Below are 27094 nucleotides of genomic sequence, written 5' to 3' on the forward strand. Positions count from 1 at the left end.
TAGTCATGTTTGAATTTGAATTTTACCATTTTCTCCACTTCTGGGTCATTAATACCTTTCTGGTGGCAGTTCGTCCCGAATCTAGCTCTTAATTCCTGTTTTAATGGCTTGCGGCCAACTCCTTTCTACCTTAAATTGGAACTCTTGTCATGAACAGTGACATCAACGGTCACCTCCCAGCCTACCCGTGCAGGAGCGCAACCCCTTACGTTCGACCACAACCCTTGTGACATACTAGCCCTGCGCAGAACCTCCTTCCCACGCAACTTGCCTGCAGATTCGTTTATAGTCCCGCGCCCTCTTTCAACTACTTGGAGTGCTGAGACTGTGCTTCCTACAAATAGTCAGGTTGTCGCACCCCTGGTGCGAGGACTCAATTTTCCTGCTAGCTTGGGCCGCGGGCACCCTTCAAACACCCTTACATCCATTAGTGTGTCGCATTCTTCTTTGTATGGTACGCACCCCTGTTTAGTAAGGTGTGGTTGTAGCCATGGTAGCAGGGTCGCAATTCCTTCTAATGCAGTAGTAGGGATGGCTAGACTTGGTCCCATCATGTTCAGTTTCTTGCGGCTCGCTTGCATGACTTTGGTTTCCAGTTCGCTGATTTCTTCGTCCAATGTCATGCTTTTCTTCCTTAGCCGTGCCCAAGCTTTGTCGAGTTCGCGAAGTTTCAAGCTCCCCTGCCGAATGGCTTCCTATAACTGCCTAATTCCTTTACCCAGGTCCTCGCGTCATGTCCCAACTACGAGAGTTGCAGTCTGGCGATTCTTCTCCGCTCTCCTAGTTTCATTTCTTCTCATTGGTGGTGGGGTCATTTTCGTGCTCTGGTTTTTGCTTATGGCCATATAGGCCCATCAAACTCCTGGTACGTGCAAGTCCCAATTAGTTCGTCCCGCCTGGTGAACTTTGTCCATGAGTCCGCATAGCTTTTTGAATGCCCCATCATGGAATATTTGTGGAATGCGTCGTGTTCCCTGCCACCGCGTCGAGTTCTGATTTTCGATCCTTAGTCTAGGGTATGCTTGCACAGCACTCGTTTGTACCCACCAACACAGGTGAGCGCGCAAACTGCTTCATCCTGGCTGTCTGGCTCACGCTTGACGCTGGGGATTTCCAAACTGTAAGTGCATCCATCTTCTACATTCATGCCAGTTCCCCATAGTCTTCTAAGGTGTATCCCCCCATCATGCGGGTGTCGCGCACAACGCCCCTTCTAGTGCACCACACCGTTGTTGTTATGGTATTGCACTTTCAAATTTGTCTAATAATTCATCCACTCTTGTTACCACATCATATGTTGGCAATTCCCTTGCTTTGGTCGTCACACACTGCAGTGATCTAATCATCATGTTGCAATCCAGCGTTGTTACTTCGTGCAACCAGTTCTGCCAGCGTTCTATGTCTTCATCTGAACCTGAAGTACAAGAACTGTCGTGCTCCCATGAGATTCTCCCATCTGCTGTCGGGTTTACCTGATCCTAGTCTTGTGCCATTATCTGGTAAATGCAATCCAGTTCATTGTTGCTGTCATCGTCGCGCACAGGTTCGTAGTAGCGCTCTCCTTGGGCTGGGTCTAGCGGAATTATTACGCGTGGAGACATTTTATCAAATATCATCTTCTGCTTCTTCAGGTTGATGACTCCATTCATGTCAGTGGCCTAGTCTATTCCTAGCAATGGGGGATAAGGATTGCTGTCATCAAAAATCTCTATCACTTCAAAGTCCATCTGCGTGCTCGCACCTTCGATATCAACTGTTTCACCTTGCAACCTCCCCATGGGCAAGATCTTTTGTTGATTCGCCATCCATAATTGAATAGAAGACCACTGTAATGCGGGCCTGCCCATGCATTCCCACGTCTACTTTGGTAACACATTCACGTCCGAATCCAGGTCTAGGATTACCTAATCCATTTCATACTCGCCAATCTACGCTGCCAATCTCATTTCCCTCCCAGTGCACAATGCATGCTTTCCTAGTTTTCAGACTATATGCGGTTCACCCGACCCTGCGCACCTAGTGATCAGCTCTTGTAGTCCTTTAACTACCTGATTGTCACGCAACAGCTTCATGCATGTTTATAAAAAGGCAGTAAGCACAAAAGGATCTATTCTCGGCTCTGGTTGATCCTTACTACCTGAGGTAGAGGCCTCCGTGAAGCTCTTCTTAGCTTCCATAAATGTCTCCCTTGTGTGTTCCAAGTCAAACTCAGGTTTCTTTGTAGGAGCCTTGCGAACCCATGTATCTTCCTCAGGCTACTTCCCCTTATCCTTCCCTGTGGTCACGTCGCTTCTGAGCACCATGTTCACATTGGGGTCTTCTTCGCGTGGTTCAAACCTCATCATTTGGATATTCTGGGTTGGAGTAGGCTGTAGTACCCCTTTCTTGCACATTTGTGCAATCAGCCTAGGACAATCCACTGCTTCATGATCGAATTGAGCACATTATGAACAATATAGTCTCGTCGGGTTGGTACAATCGCGAGCGTAGTGCCCTGGTCCTCCTCAATTATAATAGATTAACTATATGTGGCCCCTTCCTTATGCCATTCCTCCTCGTCCTTGACCTCAGCCCTGAAATCTAGCATGTGTAATCCCCGCGGCTGGGTCGAAGCCTCGCATTTCTGTCTGCATTCTATATGTTGGGGTCCACTCCATCATTAACTCGTAGCTGTGATAAGTACGCTCGTCGTGGCCCACTGATCTACAAAAATTGAAAAATAGCTGCTGGGGGGTTTGTGTATACTTCTACAACAAATGACATTTGTCTGTCGTGTGCTTTCCTCCCACCTGATAGATCATGCAACAGAGCGTGGGTGCTGCACATGGCCCTGCCTATGCCTCTAGTCTCAATGGCATTGGTCCCCCTCCTGCCAAGTAGTTCGTGAATACTGGAGAGTGATCCTTGTCATGGCCCTGGCCTTTGCATTTTATGCAGCACACTTCTTCGCGCACCTCTGGCCTCAGTGCCCTATCCTACTTCAAACTCTACATCTCCAAGCATAGATTTTGTAGTTGCACGTGGACCTGTTGAACTCCCAATCCTAGATCCTATATTGGTGTTTCATGCAGCCTTATCACCATTTCCAATGCTTCGGCTTGGGTTGACAGCTTCTGTTGTGATAGTGTCGTCCTCAGGTGTGGTGTCAAAGACATCACAAACCACGCATGGTGCTACACATCCGTTAACGTCATATTAGCCTCGCGGATCATACTCTTCAGTCTCTAATCTAGATCCCAGGGGATCTCGCCTGGAAGCATCGTGATCTCTTTAAATTCGATGATTGACTGTGTCTTTGATTTTGGCCGGCTAAATTCTCTGTTCAGCGCATTCTTGATCTTTGCTATGCCTGCATTTGGGTGATCATTCGAGTCCCTAATATACCATTTCAACACGCAATCCTGCATTGCGCTCACCAATGTGGCCTTCTTAATTTTGTCATCCGTGACCCCATGTGCTTCCCACACTGCGCTTACCACGAACCAAAACTGATCTGAATCCTCATTTCCTACTCCTTTGAATACGAGTAGCTTGATCAAGCTTGCCATGCTGAACTACGGGTTTGGTGGAGCTGGGGTGGTTGATGATGGAGGTGAAGTAGGTGAAGTAGGTGAAGTGGGTGATGGCGTAAGTGGAGGTGAAAACTGCGGAATGTGCTGCCTTATCAAACTGACTGCCCTCCTCAGGGAGACCCGAGTGCACTCTTCCCTGCTCTCTTGTGAAGGTGAAAGTAAGGGATTTTTTCCTAATCCTTTGATACCTTAGTAGATCTTCCCGCTCCGCATCATTCCAACCATCAATGTATTCCAATAGCCCGCTTTTCAGATAACAACATCTTAATCCAGGTATTCATGGATTTGATGTACCTACCTCGCGGTCCCTTGAGAAAACATCATTCTGCTTCGCTATAGCTCACAGTCGTGTCTACCACAAACTCAGTGATAAATCCCCCTATTATCCGGTCGAGCCAATGGTCCACAGCCCGCGTGATCTTATCTTCTGATGCCTCTAGTCTACGCACTAACTCCGGAGTCCAAACTATCAGTTGATCAAGCTTGTACATTCCCTGGCTGTCGACTAGCCTCGTGATCCACTCGTACAGTTCAAAAGAGAAGGACACGAAGAAGATCTCGTGGATTTCCATATATAAGTAGCGATCCAGCCACCTTTTCTCAGATATCTGCGGAGTTTTGTTTTCCTGTGTCACGAACTTGTGAAGCTTCTGATCCAACCACTCTTCAATTTCCTTCTTTGTGGGGTTCTAGTGTTCCGACATTAGACATCCCTTTGGATGATCCTGATCCTAGCAATGTAACCATTTGTTGGCTTATTGGGGCCTGACCCAGGTTCATAAGTATCTTAGCCAAACAAATCTCGAAACTACCAGCCCTTTCGGCAACAGTCCACGGAGTGTGGACTGAGGTCTCACCCGTGGTAGTATGGCAGGGTGCTGGAACCAGGTTTCCGCACCCTAGGGAGGTCTTGATAAGGTCCGGGAAGTTCGCAAACCGATTTTGCGCACTTGCACTATTCTGCACACCTGTCTTACCTTCGCGTAGCTCTGTACAAAGCGCGAAGGGGCAGGGTCTAAATCCTTTACCCTTACTATGTTATTATTATAGATCTGACTAAATTTTGTGGGCCCAAGAGTCTTTATCAATCATTCAATATTCATAACAAGTGTGCGCAAACATAAACTGTAAAGAGAAGCATAAAATTATAACATAAGCATAACCACCCAGATCTACGAGCAGATGCACAATATTTCAGAATCAACTTATCTTTTATTAAACATATGTTTTGTTACAACCTCAACTCTGCCTTGCGCACTCAGTTGCAGGGGTCCGTGCACACAGCTGCGGACTTTGCTAGGCCTCTGCACACACAATTGCAGAGCCTCTTCTTAATACTACGACCCAAACCTCAGACTTACAGACTCAGAGTGAATTTCACATTCAAAACCCCATATCACTTAAGATTAAGACTAAAAACTGACTTCTACACTTAGAGCCTCGCTCTATCTATAAACCGACACATTATATATTACATTACAATATTTTAGGGCGGACTACCCTAGACTCTCGCGCTCCGTGCCCGCATTTTGCAGGGTCTTACATTACATTGACCCAAAACTCGTCTTTAAGCCCCAAAAACCTGTAATTCGTGGATCTGCTACCCAACAAGGCAGAATGAATAAAAGCACAGACAATGAGAACCCCTGTCTAAGACCTCGTCTAGCCATGGGAATTTTGTTGGGTATCCGTTTATAATCACAGAATAATTTACATTAACAACACATGCCATTATCCATTCAAAACATCTAGGTTGAATTCCTATTTTGAAAAGGACCAATCCGAGGTATCCCAAATTTAGGCAATCGTATGCCTTTTGCAGATCTACTTCCATAATGACAACACTTAGATAATTTGTATGTATCGAATGCATACATTCTTGTGCATTTGCAACCGTGTCATGTATTTGTTTGTCCTGGAGAAACCCATGTTGTTGTGGAGATATATGGCACGATAGAATACCCCTCATACGCCCAACAATGGTTTTTGAGATGACTTTGTAAATGAGATTGTACAGTGAAATAGGCCTGAAATCTATGAAATAGGTAGTTGGACAACGTTTCGGGATAAGTGAAATGTAAGTAGAATTAATAAGATGGTGAACATCCCCCGTGATCCTCGACTCCTCCACCATGTCCAACATATCATTTTTGAACAGATCAAAAAAATGTGTAAACAGTTCCACCGTCCACCCATCCGGTGCTAGGCTTTTATCATTGTTGAAGGATTTTAGGACCACAAGTAATTCCTCCTCGGTGACACATTTGTAGCTTTCATCATTTGATTCTTGGTCATACATAGCCGGGTAGTGTTCAATTCCCCATATGAGGTCTTCGACAACAATGTCCTCGTTACGGCCATAAGCCAACGGGAAATGCTGGGTCGCGACTTTGGAGATCTCCTCCTAAGACTAGATATATTTCCCGTCTGTGTCATTTATACCCCATATAGTATTTGCATTGCACCTATGATTAGCAAAACAATGGAATAATTTGGTATTTCAGTCCCATTCCTTTATCAATATTTCCCGGCTCTTCAAACACCAAGTGGATTCCTCAATAGCTAGGAGCTTTTTCCTTTTTAATTCAAGGGCCATCATAGGGAGTAAAACGTCCATTTCACATTGAATATCATTTATTTCTTTATGCACAGTCTCGTTTTTCTTCTTCTGTCAGGTTTTAACCTCCCCTCGGAGGGCCTCCAGTGTGTCCACAATGTGAACCATTAGGGAAGGTCCCTTTTCACGTTCACGACACCATGACTCCCTCACGAGAATGTTAAAATCCAGATCATCTAACCAGGTTCTATTAAATTTGAATGGCATGCTCCGTTGAACATCCGACCTCCTCCATTCAAGTGTAATAACTTTGTGATCTGATAGAAAATTACTAATAGTCTCCACATGTACATCACCCAGACGAGCAACCAACTGCTCATGCAATAAGAATTGGTCCAATCGCTTAGGCACATATGCCTCACCAGCGCGACCATTGTCCCAAGTGGGAGCCATTTTAGCTGGACATATATCCACAACGTTGTGTGCCAGAATAGCATCCCGTATCTTCCCAGCCAAGGGATCAATCTTCTGGGACCATCCCCATATTTCATCGAATCCAATGGTATAGTTTAAATCCCCAACAATAATGAGGGAGGCCAACTCCATAATCCCTGATGAAAACCACTGATCCCAGAAAGTAGCACCGTCCCTGTATGGAGCATAAGTGTTCAAAATATGGACGCGACCACCCATTCCACATATATCTCCCTCAAGGAGAATTCCTGCAAAACATCTATAAGCTTTGATCCTGACCCACTGAGGGTCCCATATAGCCACCAAACCTCCACAGAGGCTCGTAGCCACAGTAGCAGTAATATGCCATTTTGGGAAAATTTTCTGGAAGTATTTTACAACCTGAAGAACAACGTGCATGGTTTCTTGTAGAAGAATGATATATGGCTGTAGAGAGGAGAAAAGACACGAGAGGGCCTGATATTTTGGGGTAGCCCCCAAACCCTGCAGAAAGTCAAGCAGGAGCCCAGGAAAATAGCAAGAGGATTCATAATGGACATCACAACGCAATGTATGTTCTGCTTTTTTTTCACCTTTGGAAATGGTCTTGAAATGATTTTTCCCGTCAGCAATTCTATATGTAGTCTTTCAGATAATGAGAGTTTATTGGAAGTTTGGACCAGTCTTTCAGTACTTTTTAGTTATCAATCTCTTGTTATCAAGTGACCTTTAGATAACTAGTTATAACAATTGAATGCCTATTTTAGCATTCATTTCTTTCTAGCAAAACAATGTATTCAAATATTTCACATTGAATCACCTGGTTGCCTTACTACCAAAAAAATATCCATAAGATATAAATTTAGCGAACTTGCAAACCTACAATCATGAAATTTCCAGCAAAAAAATGAAATGTTTACAGGACAATTCGGCATAGAGTATAGAGTAAACAAATATATGTATACAACATGAACCTCCATTACCACTTCTCGTGCGAAGATAATAACCTCAAATAATTTTCACAAATAACACTATCTATTAGAGCTTTATATTGTATGTAGAAAATCTTTTCATGGTAAATTTAGTGAATTATTTTTTGTTTCCAGATTTTGATCAACTTTGACTAATACAGATTATCTGAGAAACCATCAATTACATTAAAAAAATCATCAACCTAGAAGAGACAATTACTCCGATCCAATTTGGAAACACAACGAACGAAAAGATGGAGATTAAGGTTTGCATGGAGTTTTGTTTTGTTTGAATGATTCTCGAGGAGCTTGAAAATCCTAACCTAGTAGAGACCGTTTGCATGGAATTTTGTCTAAAGTATTCAGGAGGAGCTTGAAAATCATAACTTAGATGTAGAGACCCCTCACAGATTTGTTTCCTCGCATGTCAACTTCCTATGCCATGTTTTCCAAATCTTGCTCACAGCTAAAACTTTTTTTAGAATGTAAACTTAAATTAAATTATAAAATGCAGGTTTGTTATGAGTAAATGGAGCTATGGTAAATTATTAAATGCTAGTCTTTTATGAGAATTTAGAGATATGGTATTGGAAAATTATTTGAATTAGGAATCTGGTTTTTATAATGGAATAGTTTAAGTTTATTGGGTATGCGGTTTTTATAATGGAAAATTTTAAGTTTATTTTGAGTAAGATAAGCAATATATTATCATAATTTTTCATAATTTATGGGATGTTTATTTATGTTTTCTAGGTTAATACATTATTATAATTTTTTATAATTTATTAAATGTTTATTTTTGTTTTCTAAGTTAATTATTTAAAATAGAGAATTTAGTCATATTTGTAAATTTCAATACAAATTTTTATTTTTAAAATTTATTTTAAAATGAGGATACATCGTGTTTATTATAATATCCAAATAAAATAGAAAAAAAAAATATTTAGATATGGTATAATTTGATTAAGTAAAATGAAGTGAGAGAAAATTTATTCATAAAAAAGAATTAGTTTAAATTGAATATTCATTTGCACTAATTATACTACTTAATTATTGTTTAAAATTCAAATCTTGAAAATACTCTTCCCATAATATTCAATTTTGTGCATTTTTAATTATGATCAATATCAATTGTACATCTAATTACTATTTTATATTGTGTTTTTTTTTCAAATATTTTGAACAATTTTTATATGTTTTTTTTTGTTTCCATAGACAACACTTATACTTGACAATTAATCAAATCTTTCTATTATGTCTAAAGACAATCACTTTGTTGCAAATTCTTTAATTATTAACTTGAATTACCAATATATCAACTAAAAAAAGAGCAATTCTCAATTTACATATTAAATATTGTGTAACTAGATTATTTTTATAAATTCTTATCAGAAACAAAATGTTCTAGTTATTGTTATCTTTGTTACTAAACTTTGAAATCACATGAAACTATAATTAACATCATGAAATTACAACTAACATAAATTATTTAGTATGTGTCTGTTCTCCTTTAGCATCTTTCCCTTACAAAATTTTAAATTTATTTTATTTAAATTCCAAACATTTTTTAAATTTTTAATTGATTGTGTTTTATATTCTAAACTTGTAATTTACAATAATATTGTCTAATGTTTGCCATATATATGGAATCTATTCAATTTAGTCAATTTGACCCACTTTCATATTTTATTAGGGAAGTTATATATATATATGGTTTTTGAGGTTTCTAACTACATGCACCACCTATACACATGGGAATATGCTACAACAAATAGTACATTGCCTTAGAATCTCCGTCTCAATTGGGTAACTTGAATTCTCTGCATGTAACAACTATTTTGGGTTGATTGATTAGTTAACTTGTTGATCACTAAGCGTGGTTGAAGTTACACATCCACAATTTGACCTACACTAGTTCTTGTGACTGTTATAACTAGTTAAACTTAGAATAACTCAAATTAAATAAGATATATTGCTAAAAATTAGCAATCAATCATGTAGAAATAAAGTCAAGTGTCTCCAACTCAAATTTATTGAGTTAATTAAATGACAAGAGCCATGTCACTGCAGTTAAATACCTTCAAGTATTATGCTCAAATAGAAATTCGAATTTTACTCTAGTTTGACCAAGGCAAAGCCAAAACTGGACTTTCTTGCTGCATTTTCAGCACTAAGTACTTTGGGATGTTAACTCTCCCAAAATTAATATTAGATAGTTTCCCTATGGCATTGATAGTAGGGGCATCTATTTTCTCCTCCCCAAACTTCTAAAACTTTCCTCTTATATGAAATTATTATAGATAGGAACATCCTTGATGGCTTGAAGGAGAAGGATCTTGACAGAAAGATTTTTCCATTCTCCAATAAGTTCAAATTCTTCTCGGCTATGTGCTTTGTGAGTGGACAACCTTCCAGGATAGGGAGTGTTGGATGTGGAGCTTGATTATCTTCCTAATTTAGAGGTCATGTTTCAGCCGCATTTGGATCCCAACCCCAGACGGGGGGGTCTAGGAACCCTTTCACCCCTACTATTGCTTTCTCAAGTGTCCATGGGGGTTGCATGTTTGGGGCACCTCCCTAGTGGGGATTCAAGAGCAATGCCCCCAAAGCTAAAAGTAGATGAAAACTTGCCTTGTAAATATTGTAATTTCATAGTCAATGTGGGTCGTTCATTAGGTGGATAATCTGACAGTAGAAGTTATTTTTAATTTAGGGTTTTTTGGCCTAGAAGGAAAAAGGTAATTTTATTGCGGATGTGGATTATTATTCTAAGCGACAAAGAGAGAGGAGACTACGTGAGAGTGAAGAGGAAATTACAGTGGATGTATTGTAGGTTGTATCTCTTCGTTTTGTTGGATAATATAAAAGGAAGGATTGGTTGTTTCTCTATGGATGTAGCCCAAATTGGGTGAACCATGTATATCTTTTTCGCTCTTGTTTTATGAATTTTTTTTATTTGTGTTTCAACAATATTTTGTGTATTTCATTGCTTCATTAATTAATTTCTAACAGGGAGGCTTATTTCAGCTGACTTGAGGTGCAGGATCTTCCTTCTCTTCTTCTATATTTGTTAATGGAGAAGGTGGGAGAGCATCTAGAAGGGCCTTCCTAGACATATAGTTGAGATAGGTGGTTTCTCCACTGTAAACTAGTTGAGCCTTCATATTGTTAATATTTGGGTTTATTAGGGCGGGCACCTGAGGTTATTTTGGAGGATTATTTTAGGATACTTCTGGAAGAGGAGGCATTGAGGAAAGTGCTTGGGCTACCTAAGGTCTCCATCCTGAGGATGGATTACCCCATTAAGGAGATTGGTGTGGATAAGGATGGAAAGGAGGAATAATATTTTAGGGAAGATAAGGCCACATAGTGGGCATAAACTAGGGTGAAGTGTTAGGAGGACACCAAGGTTGAAATTGTGCATTGTAATATTTATTCAAAGGAGAGGGGTATTTCATACCTTATTTAAATTTCATGGGGGCTTGTGGCCTATTCTAATTAACAAAGAAAAGTTTCTCCTTATTCCCTTCTACTCCTTGGTATACATCTTTCAAACCTGGAAATCATGGGCATTTGTTATTAGAGTTATTTTATTCACATAGAAAACATATTTCTATGACATCTAAAGTACACTAATTCATAGGATGTCTTTTAGTGAATTTAGGGGAAAATATAGTTAATGCCCTTCCTACTTATTCTTGTCTCATCTTGACCTATAGTGTATCCATATGCATAGAAAAGGTGTATAATATCTTGGTTTTTAGATCCTCTAGCATACCTCATATCTCATTCTTAGTAATAGTGAAGGAGGAAGAGGGAAATACCAAGCTTTTGTTTTCTCTACTTCTTTTTCTAGCAGTTCTGGAATGATATTCTATGCATATATTCTAGTAGTTTCTATAGCGATAGTTTCAGATATTTTTCTACAATGACGGGAAAAAAACGTAATCATTCTTCATCCAACTTCTATCTTAACAGATGTGATCCAAGCATGTTCAAGTCCTTGAAGAGTGAATCTACCTAAACAAATGTGATTTTTGTAGTAAGATACTCCTTTCATTCTTCCCCTATGTTTTTTATGAAATTTTGTTCTTTTTGGGAATACCATTTGGAAATCATCATAGAGGAGCTGATATATATCTCCATTAGCCAGAAGTTTGAGAGTTTCCATAAGTTCTTCTCTAACTCCTTGTAGTAGAACTAACTTACATGAATCTGGATGTAGAGTGCAGTTGTGTTCTCTTTTGTAAGTCAACTAAAATATTTCTTCAAAATATTTGAGGGACTCATCTAACCCTTCAGTCATTCTCAATATCTTATCTTTGGTTCATATTTCCTTGAAAAAATATTGATATTTAATGTTGAAATCTTGCTATATATGCTCCTCTGAAGTGATGTTGTCCCCTTCTAGGATGATGGACCAACCACAGGGGCTTCACTCAATAAACCTCTGACATATCATGTGCGTTCATGGCATATTAAACAATACCATTAATTTGACTACATATTGAAAAATACCTCTAAAATCACATTATTTAACACCCTACCAATATAAACCCAATACACCTTCCCAATTTAAAAATGCCTACTTTCACTAGATATTGTATGTATCCATTTTTTTTTAACATTTTTTATACCCCTTTATATTTTTTCATTAACTTTGGACTCATTTTTTATAACTACTAATATAAAAACCCTCTCCCCCCTATATATCCTAGATATATTATGTCATTTTTCCCTCAATAAATATCCCCCAATATGAACCCACGTGGTATGGTATTGGTCCCCAAGTGAAGCCCCCGTGGGACCAACGAAGGCTAGCATTCTTAAGAGTGGAGGGTAACAATTTAAACTTCTTCTCATCAATTTTGTAGTCATAATTTATGTGTTCTATAGAAAAATAAAACATAAATATGTGAGGATCTTTAGTAGACAACCCCTAGAAGTGTTGTAGGATAGATGCATTAGTGTTTTTCATCTTAGCTTCTCCATTTTTTTTTATCTAATGGGAAATATGAATGATTCAATTTACTTAATTTTAGCCATGAGGTTTTTGGGTAGTGAAGGTCCTTCTCCTTCTACAAGCTCCTTGGAGATCCTCACCTTCTCGCGTAAAAAGGCCTCAGTAATCCTCATAGATAGGGTAGGAGGATTGCAGTGAAAAATAGAGGTTGAATGCTAGTGGAAGTGCATTTTTTTAATAATAAATTTCCTGATTTTTACCTACCTCTTTGAGGCATAAAAGAAATAAATATTTTTCTTATTTTTATAATAATTTTCGAATGAAAATTCAACACAATTTTTTTTTTTTTGGAAATGAAGAAATCCTAATGATTTTTTTTTTTAAAGAAAGTGTATATCAACTAGGGAAAAATATAGTACCTAATTTGAAAGCTCCCTATCAACAACACCAAAACATGATGCCTTCAGTATTGTAGCAATAATGTTGTAACTCCTAAGGGTCTCATATTTAATTATCAACCCAAGCTTCATACAAACCTAACATGGCCCAACACTATTTGTTCAATATGTATTTATCCTTTTTTTATTTTTATATCGTTGAAAACACTCGAATGATATCTAGTTACTTAGAGACCATATTAACTCCTATATGTTATAAGAAAATTCAAAATTGTAGGAAATGGAAGGAAATAATCAAACTTATCTTGTCTGAAAGAAAACAAGGAAAACCATGTCAACTAGGATGAAATAAAAGCATATTTATTCTACTATGAAATGTGAGAAAACTCACAACTGAAATAAAGCATGTAGATAACAAAACCGAATTCTGCAAGAAAGGGACAATTCTACAACAAACTAGGTCAGGTAAGCTATTTGGTCTCTTTATTCTAAATTCCATATTTATAGTTCCATAGATGTTGCAACATATTAAGGAAGATGAAACATGAGTTGGATACAAGTTTGGATGGGTTTTGGAAGAAAAATAAAAATTACTAGAGGAGTCCTTGTTTTGCTATAGGAGATAGTCTAGCAAGCAGTGAAATGTGCTAAGGACTTGGTTTGAAAGAAAATGGATGCTATTAAAGGCTAAAGAATGATAAATTTCTAATTTTCGTGTCATAATTTCAATGATAGAATGATCTATTCAAAAAATTGGTGGTTTTAGAGTATCCTATAGCTTTGGAAAAATAGGGGATTGTAAAGTTGCAACAAACAATAATGTTAGGCACTAAATAAATATCGGCAACTAAAATGACTTCAAATGCATGAAAATAAATTCTAACAGAAAAATATAATAAATACTAGAGTTACCATCTACTATTAAAATATTGTGCAAGAAAATATTCTTTAGAAGCAAACTAATTAGCCCTGCATAAACCAATACTCAGAAATAAATTTGTAGAAATAAACGAATGCATAAAAGATAATATTACAAAAAGGCTCCTAAGCACCTAGTTGGGACCTAACTCAAGGAATCTTAGATCCCTATAGGAAAATAGTCTAAGAATCGAAGATGTCTTTCATTAACCTGAAATTGCTTGTATGTAAAATTGTTGTAAAATTGAAACTCCTAAATATCTCTACTATTAAAAATTTCACTAATTTTGAATATTTTATAGCATCCTAATCGAATACTCGATACCTCTAAAATTACAATATGAGTGAGGGGAATACTCCTTGAAAGGAGGACTAATTTCTCTCCAAAACACCTACAAAATAGGATCATGCACCCTGAGGGACCTCACAGCGACAAGGAGGAGTATTTAGTCGTCCAAGCCAGCCAAGTGTGATCCTCCCGTAACAAGGGATAGGTCACATAAATCGCTCTATCTATATACCTTTGTAATATATTCCAAATATTCTCAATATCATGCATCATAACCACATTAGGAACATAAACCATGATAAATCTCTCTAACATTGCTAAAGAATCATTTAAGCTAAGAAACATTATTAAGTGCAATAGGGAAGCTCTGATACAACCTTTATATTCCTACGGAAGGTTAGATGGACCTTGTGTTTTACCTAATTAGGAGGCCTATCACTTAGTTAATGGAGGAACTCCCTCCAAAATGAAGGTCCCTATGTGGCTCTCCCGCCAGGCTGGGGCTTGACCCTCTAATTCAACTAGGAAAATAAAATATTTTGTTCTTCCTCTATATTATGAACATTAAAATAAAATTATAATTGCTACAACTATTAATTTAGATTCAAAGCATTGATATCACCTTGATACTCCTTAATATTGACTTTTGTTTCCATTTTGAATAGGGATTGTGAATGATTCGTGATAGTTCACCCATCTCATCAAACCATTACGTTAGAGCCCCCATATTCTCTTAGCTGCCCTATGTTTGTGGTGAGGGCTTCCATGAGGAGGCTCACGTTAGGATTTGTATATGGAACTTTTGTTTTTATCCATGAAAACCTATTCTCTACATGATTAGGAGGGTTATTCACTCATTCATCATCCATGACTAGGATTTTCTGACTTTTGTCTTAACCAATATATATCCCACATAACTCCCCACAATATACAAAATTGCTCTAATACCAGTAGGATCATTAAACTGTTGTGGATAGTCCAATAAACAATTCGTCACAATAGATCTAGTAAAACATATCTGCAATATACAATATGACGATTTATTTCTCCTTTGATTTTTTCATAGGTTAATTATTATTTATTTTTTATGAATGCAAATAATAATTATGTAGAAAATAACGAACAATGAAATAAAAACTCACAAAACACAAGGGACATAAGATATAACCGCAAAAACCATTTCTAGAGAAAACTCAACTTAAAGGTGAGGTTACTCTCCTCTCTTTCTCTAAATTGAAAAATGGATGTAAGTATAAAGAAGGCTTGTGGACCATGTGCTACTATAGTGCACAAATCCTCTCATCTTCTCTCTCCCTATCCCTCTTCGCTACTCTACTTGTCTATGGAACAAAATGCACCTGAAAAGAATGGAATCATTTTTACTCCTAGTGGCCTGGTTATAACACAGTCCAACAGCCTACGTGTGGTTAAGCTTGATTCCTTAAACTCTTAACTAAAGTTACAATATTTACTCTTATAGTGTCTTCTTCATAATGATCATGTGGCTAGCCCCTTTCCCATGAGTAATGGGGGTTTCATGGCATCCTCATGTATTAAGGTGTTAACGTAATGGGGGTTTCATATTTTCTCTATTGGGAAATATGAATGATTCAGTTTACTTAATTTTATGCATGAGGTTTGTGGGTAGTGAAGATCCTTCTCCTTCTACAAGATCCTTCAAGATCCTCACCGTCTCACATAAAAAGGCCTCAGTAATCTCATAGATAGGGTAGGAGGATTACAGTGAAAAAGAGAGGTTGAATGCTAGTGGAAGTGGGTTTTTTTTATAATAACTTTCCTTGTTTTTACCTAACTCTTTGAGGCATAAAAAAATCAATATTTATTTACTTTTATAATAATTTTGGAATGAAAATTCAACACAATTATTTTGTTTTTGAAAATGAATAATGCCTAATGATTTTTTTTTTTGAAAATAAAGAGTATATCAATTAGGGAATAATATAGCACCTACTTTGACACCTCCCTATAAACAACGCCAAAACATGATGCCTTCAGTATTGTAGAAATAATGTTGCAACTCTTAAGGGTCTCATCTTTAATTATCAACCCACGCTGCCTACAAACCTAACACGGCCCAACATTATTTGTGAAATATTTATTTATCCTTTTTTTATTTTTATATGGTTGAAAACACTTGGATGAGATCTAGTTACTTAGAGACCATATTAACTGTTATATGTTATAGGAAAATTTCAAAATTACAGGAAATGAAAGGAAATAATCAAACTTATGTTGTCTACAATAAAACAACGAAAAGCATGTTTATTCTCCTATGCAATATAAGAAAACTCACAATTGAAATAAAGCATGTAAATAACAAAAACTAATTATGCATGAAAAGGGGAATTCTACAGCAAACTAGGTCATGTAAGATATTTGGTCTCTTTTCTTATAAATTCCATATTTGTAGTTCCATACATGTTGTAACATATTAAGGAATATGAAACATGAGTTGGATACAAGTTTGGATGAGTTTTGGAAGAAAAATAAAAACTTCTACAGGAGTCCTTGTTTTGCTATAGGAGATAGTCTAGTAAGACACGAAATGTGCTAAGGACATGGCTTAAAAGAAAAGGGAGGCTATTGAAGGCTAAGGAATGATAAATTTCTAATTTCCATGTCATAATTTCAATGATAGAATGATTTATTCAACAAATTGGTGGTTTTAGAGTATCCTATAGCTTTGCAAAAATAGGGGATTGTAAAGTTGCAACAAGCAATAATGGTAGACACTAAATAAATATCAGTGACTAAAGTGACTTCAAATGCATGAAAATAAATTATAACTAAACAAGATAATAACTACTAGAGTTACCATCTAGTGTTCAAATATTGTGGAAGAAAAGGTTTTTCAGAAGCAACTAATTAGCCCTGCGTAAACCAATACTCATAAATGAATTTGTAGAAATGGACAAATTCATCAAAGATAATAATACAAAAAGGTTCTTGAGTACCTAGGTGGGACCTAACTCGAGAAATCTTAGATCCCTAAATGAAAATAGTCTAAGAATCAAATATGTATTTCATTAACCTGAGAATTGCTTGTATATAAAAATTTTGTAAAAAAATCAAACTCCTAAATATCTCTACTATTAATACTTCCACTAATTTTCAATATTTTATAACTTCCTAATTGGATACTCGATACCTCTAATTTTATAATATGGTTTAGGGGAATACTTCTTGAAAGGAGGACTACTTTCCCTCCAAAACTCTTACAAAATAGGATCATGCGCCTTGATGGAACTCACAGCTACAAGGAGGAGTATCAATTCCTCCATGCCAGCCAAGTGGGATCCTCTTGTAACAAGGGATAGGTCACAAAAATATCTCTATCTATATACCGTTGTAATACATTCCAAATATTCTCAATATCATGCATCATAATCACATTAGCAACATAAACAATGGTAACTCTCTCTAACATTCCTAAAAAGTAATTTAAGCTAAGAAACATTATTAAGTGCAAATGGGAAGCTCTAATACAACCTTCATGTGCCTAGGGAAGGTTATATGGACCTTATGTTTTACCTAATTATGATTCCTATCACTTAGTTAATGGAGGATCTCCCTACAAACTTAAGGTTCGTATGTGGCTCTCCCATTAGGTCGGGGCTTGACCCTCTAATTCAACTAGGAAAATAAAATATTTTGTTCTTCCTCTATATTATGAACATTAAAATAAAACTATAATTGCTACAACTAGTGATTTAGGTTCGAGGTGTGGATCTCACCTTGATACTCCTTAATATCGACCTTTGTTTCCATTTTGAGTAGGGATTGTGAATGGTTCGTGACAGTTGAACCACGTTGAGCCTTTCTGGTTTTTTCTTCAACTTCTTCTCTATTTATTCCTGATCTCTTGTTCACCCATCTCATCAAACCTCTACATAAAATCCCCCACATTCTCTTAATCCCCCTATCTTATTGGTGAGGGTTTCCATGAGGAGGCTCACATTAGTATTTGTATCTGGAACTTTTGTTTTTATCCATGAAAACCTATTCTCTACATGATTAGGAGGGTTATTCACTCATTCATCGGCCATGACTAGGGCTTTGTGACTTTTGGATTAACCAATATATATCCCACATAACTCCCCACAATATACAAAATGAAACTTTCTCTAATACCAATATGATCATTAAACTATTGTGGATATTCCACTAAACAATTCATCACAATAGATCTAGAAAAATATCTCTACAATATACACTATGAGGGTTTATTTCTCCTTATATTTTTGTATATATTAATTTTTATTTATTTTGTATGCATGCAAATAATAATTATGTAGAAAATAGAGAACAATGAAATAAAAACTCACAGAACACAACTGACATAATATATAACCTCGAAAACCCTTTCTAGAGAACACTCAACGAAAAGGTGAGGTCACTCTCCTCTCTTTCTTTGAATTGAAAAAATTATGTAAGTACAAAGAAGTAAGGTTTGTGTCCCATGTGCTACTATAGTGCACAAATCCTCTCTGTCTTCTCTCTCCATATCCCTCTTCGCTACTCTACTTGTCTATGGAACAAAATTCACCTGAAAAGAATGGAATCATTTTTCCTCCTAGTGGCTTGGTTATAACACAGGCCAATAGACTACTTGTGGTTAATATTGATTCCTTAAAATCTTAACTAAAGTTACAATATTTACTCTTCTAGGGTCTTCTTCATAATGATCATGTGGCTAGCCCCATTTCCATGAGTAATGGGTGTTTCATGGCATCCTCACGTATTAAGGTGTTAACATAATAGAGGTTTCATAGTTTCTCTAATGTGGAATATGAATGATTCAATTTACTTAATTTTAGCCATGAGGATTTTGGGTAGTGAAGATCCTTCTCCTTCTACAACCTCCGTGGAGATCCTCACCTTCTCACGTTTAAAGGCCTCAGTAATCATCGTAGATAGGGTAGGAGGATTGCAGTAAAAAAGAGAGGTTGAATGCTAGTTGAAGTGGTATTTTATTATAATAACTTTCCTTATTTTTGCCTAACTCTTCGAGGCATGAAAGAAAGCAATAGATTTTTATTTTTATAATACTTTTGGAATGAAAATGCAACACAATTTTTTTGTTTTTGAAAATGAAGAATGCTTAATGATTTTTTTATTTTTTTTGTGAAAAGAAAGATTATATTAGCTAGGGAAGAATATAGCACCTACTTTGACACCTCCCTATCAAAAATGCAAAAACATGGTTCCTTCAGTATTGTAGAAATAATGTTGCAACTCCTAAGGGTCTCATCTTTAATTATCAACCGAGGCTTCGTACAAACCTAACATGGCGCAACACTATTTGTGCAATATGTATTTATCCTCTTTTTATTTTTATATGGTTGAAAACACTCGGATGAGATCTAGTTACTTAGAGACCATATTAATTGCTATATGTTATAGGAAAATTTCAAAATTATAGGAAATGGAAGGCAATAATCAAACTTATGTTTTTTTCAAGAAAACAAGGAAAACCATGTCAACTATGATGAAATAAAAACATGTTTATTCAACTATGCAATGTTATCAAACTCACAATTAAAATAAAGAATGTAAATAACAAAACCTAATTCCGCACGAAAGGGACAATTCTACAACAAACTAGGTTAGCTAAGCTATTTGGTCTGTTTGCTTTTAATTCCATATTTATAGTTCCATATACATTGTAACATATTAAGGAAGATGAAACATGAGTTGGATACAAGTTTGGAATAGTTTTGTAAGAAAAATATAAATTGCTACACGAGTCCTTGTTTTTCTATAAGAGAGAGTCTAGCGAGCAGTGAAATGAGCTAAGGACGTGGTTTGAAAGAAAAGGGAGGCAATTTAAGGCTAAGGAATGATAATTTTCTAATTTCCATATCATAATTTCAATGATAGAATGATTTATTAAAAAATTGGTGGTTTTAGAGTATCCTATAGCTTTGCAAAAATAGGGGATTGTAAAGTTGCAACAAGCAATAATGGTAGACACTAAATAAAGATCAACGACTAAAGTGACTTCAAATGCATGAAAATAAATTATAAATAAACAATATAATCACTACTAGAGTTACCATCTACTATTCAAATATTGTGAAAGAGAAGATTCTTCAGAAGCAAACTAATTAGTCCTAGGTAAACCAATACTCAGAAATAAATTTGTAGAAATGGATGAATGCATAAAAGATAATAATAAAGAAAAGATCCTGAGCACCTAGGTTGGACCTAACTCGAGGAAGCTTAGATCCCTAAAGGAAAATAGTCTAAGAATTAGGGATGTCTTTCATTAACCTAAAAATTGCTTGTACATAAAAATGTTGTAAAATTGAAACTCCTAAATATCTCTACTATTAATACTTCCACTAATTTTGAATATTTTATAGCTTCCTAATAGGACACTCGATACCTCTAATTTTACAATATGAGTGAGGTGAATACTACTTGAAAGGAGGACTACTTTCCCTCCAAAAATCCTATAAAATAGGATCATACACCATAAGGTACCTCATAGCTACAAGGAGGAGTATTTAGTCCTCCAAGCAAGCCAAGTGTGATCTTCCTGTAACAAGGGATAGGTCACATAAATCTCTCTATATATATACCCACGTAATATATTCAAAATATTCTCAATATCATGCATCATAATCACATTAGGAACATAAACCATGATATATCTCGCTAACATTCCTAAAAAATCATTTAAGCTAAGAAACATTATTAAGTGCAAAAGAGAAGCTTTAATACAACCTTTATGTGCCTAGGGAAGGTTAGATGGACCTTATGTTTTACCTAATTAGGATGCCTATCACTTAGTTAATGGAGGATCTCCCTCCAAATTCAAGGTCCCTATGCGGCTCTCTCGCCAGGTCGAGGCTTGACCCTCTAATTCAACTAGGAAAATAAAATATTTTGTTCTTCCTCTATATTATGAATATTAAAATAAAGTTATAATTGCTACAATTAGTGATTCAGGTAGAAATCATTGATCTCACCTTCGTACTCTTTAATATCGACCTTTGTTTCTGTTTTGCAAAGGGATTGTGAATGGTTCGTGACAGTTGAACCAGGTTGAGCCTTTCTACTATTTTCTTCAACTTCTTCACTACTTCTTCCATATCTCCTGTTCACCCATCTCATCAAACCTCGACGTTAGAGCCCCCAAATTCTCTTAATCATCCTCTCTTATTGTTAAGGGTTTCCATGAGGAGGCTCACATTAGGATTTGTATCTGGAACTTTTATTTTTATCCATGAAAACCTATTCTCTATAGGATTAGGAGGGTTATTCACTCATTCATCAGCCATGACTAGGGTTTTGTGACTTTTGGCTCAACCAATATATATCCCACATAACTCCCCACAACATACAAAACGAAACTTGCTCTAACACCAACATGATCATTAAACTATTGTGGATGGTCCACTAGACAATTCATCACAATAGGTTTAGCAGAATATATCTGCAATATACACTATGAGGATTTATTTCTCCTTGATTTTTGCATCTCTTAATTATTATTTATTTTGTATTCATGAAAATAATATCTATGTTGAAAATATAGAACAATGAAAAAAACTCACAAAACACAATTGACATAAGATATAACCTCAAAAACCATTTCTAGAAAAAACTCAACTGAAAGGTGAGGTCACTCTCCTCTCTTTCTCTAAATTGAAAAATTGATGTAGGTAAAAATAAGTGAGGCATGTGGCCCATGTGCTACTATAGTGTAGAAATCATCTCCATCTTCTCTCTCCCTATGCCTCTTCACTACTCTACATGTCTAGGGAACAAATGCACCTGAAAAGAATGGAATCGTTTTTCCTCCTAGTGGCCTCGTTATAACACAGTCCAATAGTCTAGTTGTGGTTAATATTGATTCCTCAAACTCTTAACTAAAGTTACAATATTTACACTTCTAGGGTCTTATTCATAATGATCATGTGGCTATCCCCTTTTACATGAGTAATGGGGGTTTCATGGCATCCTCACATATTAAGGTGTTAACATAATGGGGGTTTCATATTTTTTCTTATGGGAAATATGAATGATTCAGTTTACTTAATTTTAGCCATGAGGTTTGTGGGTAGTGAAGATCCTTCTCCTTCTACAAGCTCTTTTGAGATCCTCACCTTCTCATGTAAAAAGGCCTCAGTAATCCTCGTAGATAGGGTAGAATGATTGCAGTGAAAAAGCGAGGTTGAATGCTAGTGGAAGTGGGTTTTTCTAATAATAACTATCCTGATTTTTACCTAACTCTTCGAGGCATAAAAGAGAGCAATATTTTTTTATTTTTATAATAATTTTGGAATGGAAATGAAACACAATTTTTTTGTTTTTGAAAATGAAGAATGCCTAATGAATTTTTTTTTTGTGAAAAGAAAGAGCATATCAACTACGGAAGAATATAGCACCTACTTTGACCCCTCCCTATCAACAACGCAAAAACATAATGCCTTCAGTATTGTAGCAATAATGTTGCAACTCCTAAGGGTCTCATCTTTAATTATCAACCCAGGTTTCGTACAAACCTAGCATGGCCCAACACTATTTGTGTAATATGTATTTATCCTTTTTTTATTTTTATATGGTTGAAAACACTCGGATGAGATCTAGTTACTTAGAGACCATATTAACTGCTGTATGTTATAGGAAAATTTTAAAATTGTGGGAAATGGAAGGAAATAATCACACATGTTTTTTGAAAGAAAACAGGGAAAAGTGTGTCAACTATGATTAAATGAAAACATGTTTATTCTACTATGCAATGTAAGCAAACTCACAACTGAAATAAAGCATGTAAATAACCAAACCTAATTATGCAGGAAAGGGACAATTCTACAACAAACTAGGTCAGGTAATATATTTGGTCTCTTTTCTTCTAAATGCCATATTTATAGCTCCATAGACATTGTAACATATTAAGGAAGATGAACCATGAGTTGGATACAAGTTTGGATGAGTTTTGGAAGCAAGATAAAAACTACTATAGGAGTCCTTATTTTGCTATAGGAGATAGTATAACAAGCAATGAAATGTGCTAAGAGAATGGTTTGCAAGAAAAGGGAGGCTATTGAAGGTTAAGGAATGATAAATTTCTAATTTCCATGTCATAATTTCAATGATAGAATGATTTATTCAACAAATTTGTGGTTTTAGAGTATCATATAACTTTGCAAAAATAGGGGTTTGTAAAGTTGCAACAAGCAATAATGGTAGACACTAAATAAATATCAATGACTAAAGTGACTTCAAATGCATGAAAATAAATTCTAACTAAACAAGATAATCACTACTAGAGTTACCATATAGTGTTCAAATATTGTGCAAGAAAAGGTTCTTCTGAAGCAAGCTAATTAGCCTTGGGTAAACTAATACTTGGAAATAAATTTGTAGAAATGGGCAAATGGACAAAAGATAATAATACTTCAAGGATCTTGAGCACCTAAGTGGGACCTAACTCAAGGAAGCTTAGATCCCTAAAGGAAAATAGTCTAATAATCAAAGATGTCTTTCATTAACCTAAAAATTGCTTGTATATAAAAATGTTGTAAAATTGAAACTCCTAAATATCTCTACTATTAATACTTCCACTAATTTTGAATATTTTATAGCTTCCTAATGGGATACTCGATACCTCTAATTTTACAATATGAGTGAGAGAAATAATCCTTGAAAGGAGGACTACTTTCCCTCCAAAACTCCTACAAAATAGGATCATGCACCGTGAGGGACCTCACAGCTACAAGGAGGAGTATCTAGTCCTCCAATCCAGCCAAGTGTGATCCCCCTGTAACAAGGGATAGGTCACATAAATCTCTCTATTTATATACCCTCATGATATATTCCAAATGTTCTCAATATCATGCATCATAATCACATTAGGGACATAAACCATGATAAATCACTCTAACATTCCTAAAAAATAATTTAAGCTAAGAAACATTATTAAGTGCAAAAGGGAAGCTCTAATACAACCTTTATGTGACTAGGGAAGGTTAGATGGAAATTATGTTTTACCTAATTAGGAGGCCTATCACATAGTTAATGGAGGATATCCCTCCAAACTCAAGGCCCCTATGTGGCTCTCCCGTGAGGTCGGGGCTTGACCCTCGGAAAATAAAATATTTTGTTCTTCCTCTATATTATGAACATTAAAATAAAATTATAATTGCTACAACTAGTGATTTAGGTTCAAACGTTGATATCACCTTGATACTCGTTAATATCGACCTTTGTTTCCATTTTGAACAGGGATTGTGAATGGTTCGTGACAATTGAACCAGGTTGATCCTCTCTCATATTTTCTTTGACTTCTTCTCTATTTCTTCCCTATCTCCTATTCACCCATCTCATCAAACCTCTATGTTAGAGCGCCCACATTCTCTTAATCACCCTCTCTTATTGTTAAGGGTTTCCATGAGGAGGCTCACATTAGGATTTGTATATGGAACTTTTATTTTTATCCATGAAAACCTATTCTCTACAGCATTAGGAGAGTTATTCACTCATTCATCGGCCATGACTAGGGATTTCTAAATTTTGGCTTAACTAATATATATCGCACATAACTCCCCACAATATACAAAATGAGACTTTCTCTAATACCAATATGATCATTAAACTATTGTGGATAGTCCACTAGACAATTCATCACAAAAGATCTAGTAAAATATATCTGCAATATACACTATGAGGGTTTATTTCTCCTTATATTTTTACATCTATTAATTATTATTTATTTTGTATGCATGAAAATAATAATTATGTATAAAATAGATAACAATGAAATAAAAACTCACAAAACAAAACTGACATAAGATATAACCTCGAAAACCCTTTCTACAGAAAACTCAACTGAAAGGTGACGTCACTCTCCTCTCTTTCTCTGAATTGAAAAATGGATTTAAGTACAAAGAAGTAAGGCTTGTGGTCGATGTGCTACTATAGTGCACAAATCCTCTCCATCTTCTCTCTCCCTATCACTCTTCTCTACTCTACTTGTCTATGGAACAAAATGCACCTCAGAAGAACATAATCATTTTTCCTCCTAGTGGCCTCATTATAACACAGTTCAGTAGCCTACTTGTGGTTAAGCTTGATTCCTTCAACTCTAAACTAAAGTTAAAATATTTACTCTTCTAGGGTCTTCTTCATAATGATCATGTGGCTAGCCCCTTTTCCATGAGTAATGGGGGTTTCATGGCATCCTCACATATTAAGGTCTTAAAAACATGAAAGCCAACTTTTGAGTGGTATAAATTTTGCACACAGATTCGGATTAAGGCAACTGTTCCATTGTTGGAAAGGCCTTTATGTGTAGAATAGGGGGAAAATGTGATGCACTAAAGTGGAAAAGTGTTACCCTAAAAAATTATGTTTAATTCCTCAAACTTCTAGAAGGTTTGAGACCCTAATTTGTTAAATTGGTTCTGACTCATAAAAACGGTCTTATGAGCCGATTCCTTATCTTTTTCCGCTTTGAAATCATCAAAGTTGATGAAAAGAAATATAATGATCCAATATGGATTAAAGCACCTTCTAAAATTGAATTTAAAACACATTAATATTTATGATTCAAGTCTATTTATCAATAAAGTTGGCAAAACTATTGTGTATGTTGTAGTGTATGTAGATGATCTATTGACAATAAGGAACAATAAAAACTATATTTCACCCATAAAGAAAGAATTCAAGAAGGGATTGCAGTTGAAAAATTAGGGATATCTTCTCAAATATTTAGGCATTGAATTGAATCAACTTGCAAAACATGTATTCATCTCTCAAAATAAGTACATTGAATAATTGTTTAACAAGTTTGCATGGTTCAATGGAAGCCTCTATCTACTTATATGGAATAAAATTTGAAGCTTGCATCCAAAGAAGGGAGAAAATTTGAGAACGAAACCAAATACAAACAACTTGTGTGAATTTTTATCTAACACACCACCACTGGACCAAATATTTCATTTTTCATTGGGATACTTTCCAAATTTATGAAAAATCCTTGTGAAGTACATTTCTTTGCTACAAAAAGTGTTATGAGATACTTTGAAGCAACTCAAGACTTTGGAATAAAATATTTAAAGGTTGATGGATTTAGCTTGATTGGATATTATTTATACATTAACATACAAAAAAAAAAAAAATGGAGTATCAAATTCAAGCTATCACATGAGTCTTAGATCAATAATTATGTTGTGGAGGTCACACAAATAGTCAATTCGAGTAGATTCCATAGTAGAGGCAGAATATGTGGCATCGACCAAGAAATGGGGATTGTGTGGCGTAGGAAAATACCTAAATTTTTTTAGTATAAACAAGTAAAATTTACTCCTCTTTCGTGAAAAAAAAAATTGCAATCAAGTCGGTGAAGAATTCCATATTCCATGATCGAACCAAAAAAATGAACACAAACTATGATTTGATTCGATATCATGTAGAGGCCAAGGCTATTCGGAAATTAAAAAATTGCAAACATCTTCATCATTGCACTTAGAATAAATAAGTTTTAAAAAATCAAAATGATGTTTGGGGTCACAAAAACCTCTTTGGCTTAAGGGGGGAATGTTAGACACATAATCCTTGTCATTGTAAATAATTAAAATAATAGAGATGTGAATTGTTAACTGAATAGGAAATGCCAATAGATCTTTTGGAAGATGAATTCAAAATTCACCAAATGTAATAAAATAACTTAATGGTAATCAAATTATAATTAAATATTAGATTTAATCATGTTGGTTTGAGATTCTTCACAATCCTAGTTAACTAGAGCTCTAAATCTACAACCAATAAGAGATAGAATATTGATATTTGTTGAAAACTAACACTTATGTTTACAAACCCCTAGTGATAGGCCTTAGTTGACTTCCAAGCATTCTTAGGATGCCTAATTAACTATAAAATTTCATAAATTCGCAAGAAAGACACAAGAAAAATGAGAATAAATGTTTCAAAGAAGTTATTT

Source organism: Pinus tabuliformis, chromosome 3_2 (genome assembly GCF_031772625.1).
Source record: "Pinus tabuliformis cultivar Carrire ecotype Pingquan chromosome 3_2, CPIR1, whole genome shotgun sequence".
Classification (NCBI taxonomy): Eukaryota; Viridiplantae; Streptophyta; class Pinopsida; order Pinales; family Pinaceae; genus Pinus; species Pinus tabuliformis.